Raw genomic sequence first — 7,447 nt, 5'->3', positions numbered from 1 at the left:
GGGTCCCGCCCCGCCGTCGTCAGCCCCGCCCGGCCCGGGAGGAGCCGCAGCGCCGGCCCCCGCGGGCCCCGGCCCACCCACAGCTCCTCCGGGCGCACGCCACTTGGGACGCTGCGGCCGGCCTCAGCGCTGTGGATTAACGCCCCGGCGACCCCGCAGCAACCCGGAGGCGGAAGCGCGGAGGCGGAAATCCGGGACGGGACCCAGGCGTGGGGCGTGGCTCTGGGCGTGGGGCGGGCCTCGGTGGGGCGGGCCTCGGTGGGGCGGGGCCTCTGTGGGGGCGGGGCGTAAAACCCACCTCTGACCCGCTGGAAACGCACCTGTCTCAGGTGCCCTCCGCTCCCACCTTATGGCGGTTTCTCTGCGCTTTCATCTCCAGGTGAAGCCTCTACCCCAACAGGATGTCCCTGATGGGCGAGAGGGCTTTTTTTACTTACTAATTTTCATTTTTGTGAAAACTGACACTGCAATTAAAATTTTTAAAAAATAACCAAAAAGGTCATAGGTTTTTTTCCCATTTGAATTTCCACTCAGGTTTTATTCAAGAGGGCCCCCACACTCCCAGGTTGCTCTTCCATGAGTGCAAGGACACAGTGTGGGGCACCAAGCTCAAGACGGCCCCTGGACCTGGATGCCGGCAAACAGACCCAGGTGTGGGCGCCCTTCTTTCACACCAGCCGAGCACCTTGGCTCCCGAGAAATGTGGCTGCAGCAGGAGATCCCCGCTGTTAGCCCTGCCCCCACGACGGCCTGACTTCCAAGGTCTCCCCAAATTTCCAAATACATTTTCTGGTGCCACCCAGCCTGAAATTAAGCCAACTCCCAACATATTCTCCAAATTTGGTGAAAATCTAACCCTTTTCTTAGGACAAGACCAGAAAACTTGATTTGTTTACGTGATGGAATGACTGCTCCAAGGTAAGTTTTCTATTTAATGCTGGCTTCTCTATTGATTGATTTGGGTTTCTGTTAACCAAATCAGAAATCTACTTGTGTTTTAATATATAAGGACCTATTCAAATTGAATTTAAAAGACCAGTGTAAAAACCAAAGGAAGGACAATATATGTGATTTTCAAACATGTTGGACCTCAAGCAAGTTGATAAAATTTTATGAGGTCTATGTCCCAAAATAATTAGAAATTGCACATTGAAGATCACAAAGTCATTACAAAAAGAGAAATCAACAAGGTGAGAAGTATTTCCCAAAATTTGAGGATGGGAGAATAGCTCTGCTTCTTATTAAAGTGTCAAAAGTTCAAATACATAATAGGCTGGTTTTGTAATTTCCCATTTAGCTGCAAAAATAATATGAAAGCATTTTGGGATGGTGGATTTATTATTTATTTATTTATTTATTTTCTTGGTGAGGAATATTTTCTTGGCGCTGAGCAAACATCTGTTGCCAATCTTCCTCATTTTTTTTTTCCTCCCCAAAGCCCCAGTACATAGTTGTATATCTTAGTTGTGTGTCCTTCTAGTTCTTCTATATGGGGCGCTGCCACAGTATGGCTTTGATGAGCAGTGCCATGTCCACACCCAGGATCTGAACTGGTGAACCCCAGGCCACCAAATCAGAGCACGTGAACTTAACCACTCAGCCACAGGGCTGGCCCCAAATTTATTTTTTAATAAAATTTTCTTGAAAGAGATTGTGTCATGCATTTCCTTCAGCCAACAAGAAAAGAAGACTTTTTTCCCACCTCCACTCCCACCCCGCTAGAGGGATGGATAATTAGGGTTTTGTTTCTGTGTCATTAAAGGTGTTCTGAGGTAGGCATCTGAGGGCTGGGGGATCATCAGCTGGGAGGCAGGCTTCTCTTTCTCTTCTGGGTCTCTCTTGGCCAAACGGTTTCATTGGCAAGGTCACCTCCCGGTCTCGCACTTTGGACATTGCTTTAAAGGTGAGGAAGTGGAAGGTGAAAAGACCACAATTTGAACCTAAGCAGCCTCTCTCTGCATAAAGAACTCTGTGAAAGCCAAGCAACTCCTTTTGCATGGCTGGGAACTGTCTTCTTAGCTGGATTCATTCCTGCCAGGCATAGACAAGGGTTCTGTTTACAGAGAGAAAGAGATGTTGGGTAAGCAGCTGCCCCGTGGTGATTTGGTCTCATTTCTAGATTTTGAACGCAGGATGCATTCATGGGTGCAGCTGAGTGCAAATACAGGTGAAGACCAGTGTTTGAGGCCAGAGTGTGAGCTCCATGGCGGCAGAGAACTTGTCTCGTTTGCACCCCACTGTCCCCAGCGCCTACAACAAGCCTGGCATTTTTACTGGCCTTAAATATTTACTGAATTAAAGTTTGAAACTAAGCTGGAATACTCTCAGCTTTTTGCTGCATTTTTCATCAGAAAGTCTTGTAAGCGAGAAAGGATGCTTCATTCATTCAACCAGACACTCTTCAAGCACCTGCTGGATGCAGGCGCATTTTAGGTGCTCTGAGGTGAGGGGATCAGGTCTGGAGTGCTCCCTGCACTTAACGTTGCTGACAGAGGGCAGTTGTTATGGGTTGAATTGTGTCTCCCCAAGATTCACATGTTGAAGTCCTCACCCCCAGTCCCTGTGAATGTGACCTTATTAGAAGATAGAGTCGTTGCATATGTAATTGGTTGACTTAAGATGAGGTCATACTGGAGGGTGGGTGCCTAACCCCATATGACTGATGTCCTTACAAAAAGGGAAATTTGGACATAGGCACGTGCACAGGGAGAATGCCATGTGAAGATGAAGCAGACACGGGGATGAAGCTTCTACAAGACAAGGAACACCAAGGATGGTCAGCAAACCACCAGAGGCTGAGGGAGAAGCCTGGAATGGATTGTCCCTCACAGCCCCAGAAGGAACCAGCCCTACTGACACCTCGATCTTGGACTTCTGGCCTCCAGAATCGAGCGAGAATAACTCTGTCTGTGGTGGTGTGTTATAGAAGCCACAGGAAACCAGTACAGTAATATTCACCCTTGGGGATTCTGGCTGCGTCTAAGAGCTCTTACATCTTCCTGATGGTCAGTCCCCATCACGTGGAGCACAGGCCCCGAGAAGCTGGCCTCTGCCGCTGTTCGAACACGCCAAGCTCGCTTCTGCCCCAGCTGATGAACTTGCTCCATCTGCCGGGAATGCTCTTCTCCACATTCCACTTTCTGACTCTATGAGTTTGATGGCTCTCCAGACCTTGTATAAGTGGAATCACCCAGTATTTGTCCTTTTGTGGCTGGCTTATTTCACTTAGCATAACGTCCTTAAGGTTCCATCCATGTTATAGCGTATGTCAGAATTTCCTTCCTTTTTCAGGCTGAATAATATGCCACTGTATGGATGGACCACATTTTGCTTACCCCTTCATCTGTTGATGGACACTTGGGTTACCTCCACCTTTTGGCGATTAGGAATAATGCTGTTACGAACATGGGTGTGCAAATGTCTTCTACACCTTTTTAATCCCCCGCAAAGCGGTTACGATTACATTTGGAACTCTACGTTATCAAAGGTCGAATCCTTTTGTTCATCGTTTTGGATGATCTCCAGATTGGAGGCTCTGCAAGAGAAAGGACCCGGCAGGTCTGATTTTCCATTGTATCTGAGCTGGGAGCACTGGGCCGGGCCCGAGGGAGATGCGCGTCAGGGGAAAGGAAGGACGAAAGGAAGCTTGTTGAAGCTTGAACAGGTTAGGAAAAATACAGTGTATTAATGCTTCTCTGGTCTTCCAGATGGTATTGCTCAATCTTTGGGATGAATCTGTGAAAATGAAATGGCTTATTACTTCATCATGTGAAAGTGTCTCCACGGACTCTCAATAAATTTCAAGGTCATGTCTAGGATAAATTGACTTAAAATATAGGCCGTGCAGCATGGATTACATCCTGGAGGCGCCGGGAGACACAGGCAGCCCTTTGGTGGGACGCTGTACAGGTGCAAGAGACGTGGACTGCTGCCAGTGGTAAAAACTACGCTTCCTGCAACTGTGTGGCCTGGGGTTTGTCGGTTTGAATCCCGGGCCACCCACCGGGAAGCAGAACGTGCAAACTTAACCTCTGCACCACTGGGCCGGCCCCTCTAAACTCTCTACATTTATGAATTAAATCCTCACAACAACTCTGTGAGATAGGTATTATTTTTATCCCCATTTGAGAGATGAGCAAATTGGCCCAGAGAGATGAAGTATCTTACTCAAGGGCACACAGCTTCTAACAGGTCGGAGCTGGGATCTAAACTCGAGCAGCCAGGCTCTAGTGCTGTGCTCTAACTTCTTTGCCATTCTGTCTTGGATCCAATCACAACAGAATGTGGTGCATCCCTTTTTGCAAGTCAACCAATTCAATGAAGGGCGATGTAGACAGGGATGTTTAAAACATGGACCCCGAAATCAGGTTGCCAGGGTCCCCGCTGTGCCCCTTCCTAGCTGTGTGACATTGGGAAAGTTATATAACCCCTCTCTGCCTCATTGTCCTCATCTGTAAAGTGGAGTCACCCTAATACCTACCTCACTGGGTTGTATTGAGAAATACAGGAGTTACTGTATGTAAAGTGACAAATAGAAATGGCAAGCAATAGAATATTGGAGTATATAAGGAAGCCATTTGGTGTAAACCTAATTCAGCCTGACTTTGTTTTTCCAAAAGGGCCTGACATGGCCATTGGGCATGCATCATATGTCTGCTTTAAGCATTTGCTATGCCCCAAAGGCAAGAAAAAATGACCTTAAGATAAAGGTGCAACTTCCCTGCATTGGCATTTCTTTAAGCATAAGCATCTCTCCCTAGACTAGGAACTGATTGCTGCACTCACCTGTGACCACCCAGCTCACCTGTGACCACCCAGCTCCAGAGAACAGACCTGCCACCCTTCTGTGTCCACTGAGACAGCAGACCTACCTGCTGTGTCCATCAATTGCTGTGCCAACAGCAGTCTTGCGACTGTTGTAAAAGGGACGTTTCAATCATATGTGAAACATCCTCCTTGGGGGTATATAACCACTCCGTACACCCCACTTCTTTGGTGCCCTTTCTTCCTTGGGGAAGGAAGGCCCTGGGCTATATGGTCCTCACATTTTGGCTCAGAATAAACTTACCCCAATTTTCTTTTATAGATTGATTATGGATTATTTGCATCAACAAAAGCATGAAAAAAATTTAAGCGAGGAATCCCAGGCAGGAAAGAAACAGAAATGCTTCCTCATCAGTTTTAACAGCAAACAGTCTTTGAGTCACCAAGACCCTGAGGGTTCCTAGCTAAGGACTCAGACGGCTTACAGCGTCTATCCCGCGTGGACTCTGATTTTCTTCCAAGGTAACTGGGAGCCTGAGAATTCCTTGATCTGCTCTGCTAATGGTGTCACATGACGATGAAGTGAGTCACTGTCAGCACACCTGTCTAAGCCTGACAAGCACCTGCCTGCAGTGAAGGAGGGACACAGCGCCTCCTGCAGACGGCGCCCTGTGGCTGCCCATTCATTTTGCTATTCTCAGAATTGCACTGCAAAGTGTTTTGTAGCTTTCAAATTTTAAACAGTTCTTCCCGTGGGATTTTATTTCCCAAGAAAAGAAATCTCTCGCAGGTGATCTGACAGCTCCAAATCTATGAAGACAACGTGCTTGGTTTCCTCAGATGCTACATTAAAACCCGTCTCCGTTCAGAACTGGCCACAATGTTATCTTGTATTCAGTCTGGAGGAAGAATATCAAGGAAAGGAGCAGGTGCTTCGGTGTAGCTCATTTCCTTGGACAGCACTTCTTCCATTCAGATAGAGCTCCGTTGGTCCTTCCCCAACTGCACCCTGATGAGCCATTTCTGCCTGAGTCCCCACAGCGCTGTGAGCTCAGAAAGGCGGGCTGGGGGCTCGGGTCCTATTCACGGCCCACTGCAGCGTTTGCTGGGTATGATCCCATGTGATCCGTACTAAACGTTGGATGAATGAACAAGAATTCGCTCCTTCAAACCTGAGTCTCCACTGCCACTGAAGTTGTATTTAATATTCTTATTTGCATTATGCTTGGGTTCAAACGGAGGTGTTCCCCATCACTCCCAGAGGCTCTCCCGCCTGCCAGGAGTCCCTGCTTCACCCATATCAGCGGCTCCAGCCATTCTGGTGACTTTTCTGTGCTCCAGGATCCCTCTTGTCTTAGTCTGTTTGGCTCCTGTAACAAAACACCATAGACGGGGCAGCTTAAACAACAGACATTTATGTCTCACAGTTCTGGAGACTGGAAGTCTGAGATCAGAGTGCCAGCATGTTGGGTTCTGGTGAGGACCTGCTTCCTGCCTTGTAGACAGCTCCGTTCTCGCTCTGTCCTCCTGTGGTTTTTCCTGTGCATATGCTGGAGAGAGAGCTCCCTCTCTTCCTTTCCTTATAAGGGCGCTAATCCCATCACGAGAACCCCACCCTCAGGACCTCTTCTGAACTATCACCTCCCAAAGACCCCCCTCCCAATACCATCACACTGGGGGTTGGGGCTTCAACAGGCATTTCAGGGAGGCACAGACATTCAGTCTCTAACGCCTCCTGCTGAAGAGCCCGTGGTGGCCCGAGGAGGGCACTCCATGCGAGGGCCTCTCCACTAGCTCCTCCCTGCTACTGGGCACCACTACCCATTAGTGAGTAGGTTTCTGGAGGTCCGTCTACAAGATGGCCCTGGAGAGATTTCCCAAATGGACCCACGGGGTTCTGCTTCAGAGTGGAGGAGGGAACTCCCACGAGAGGGACCCCCCAACCCCTCCAACAGATGACAGTGATAAACTTGGGACAGAATGCGAAAAACGACTCCTGAGCTCTCTGAAGAGGATGAAAACAGGACTACTTTGGAGGGGGGTGAAAACTTGCAGGGAGCACCCAGCAAGGTGCAGGTTCCCCTTTCTGCTGCTTTTCTCTGAGGACAAGCACAGTTGCAGTGTGGGGCAGGTGGCTAAACATCTGAGGGAAAGGTCTCTCTGCCATCTGTCTGGCTGGAGTGAGCAGGGAAGGAGTCCAGGGGAACCAGGGCAGCTGGACAGTGAAGGAGGAAGGCCAGGCAGGACAGCCAGACAGGGGCAACCCCAAATCCTGTGTGTAAACTCTGCCCAAGCCTTGCTGACCCTCAGGCCACATGCTTGGGGCAGACAGAGGCAGTCTACACTGAGACACAGAGCTGCAGTTAAGTTCACCACGTGAGTTGACCACTAAAATGAAACCATCAACACTCTTCAGAGAATATAACAGAATTCAGAGTCTCCACAGCATAACATTCACAATGTCCCAGATAGAATCTAAAATTACTCAACCAGGAGAATATGACATGCTCTGAAGGGAAACGACAGTCAACAGAGCCAGCCTCGAGATGACCCTGACTCATTGGAATTGTCAGACAATGACTTGAAGAAGCTATTGTCACTACGCTTAGTTAGGCAAATTCTCTCATGATGAGTGAGGCGATATGGAATCTCAGCCGACAGATAGCAAATATAGAAAAGAACC

At 48.6% G+C, this 7,447-nt stretch overlaps 1 long non-coding RNA gene across 1 annotated transcript; it reads left to right on the top strand.

Moving 5' to 3' along the window:
* Positions 1–279: 279 nt before the first annotated feature.
* LOC139081033 (uncharacterized) lies at positions 280–5,207 on the top strand. The gene is made up of 4 exons (XR_011535978.1): positions 280–379; positions 535–651; positions 868–918; positions 5,087–5,207. It is a non-coding gene; the product is annotated as an uncharacterized lncRNA (long non-coding RNA).
* Positions 5,208–7,447: the final 2,240 nt, after the last annotated feature.

Source organism: Equus przewalskii, chromosome 2, assembly GCF_037783145.1.
Source record: "Equus przewalskii isolate Varuska chromosome 2, EquPr2, whole genome shotgun sequence".
NCBI lineage: Eukaryota > Metazoa > Chordata > Mammalia > Perissodactyla > Equidae > Equus > Equus przewalskii.
This window is presented reverse-complemented; position numbering and strand designations above follow the sequence as displayed.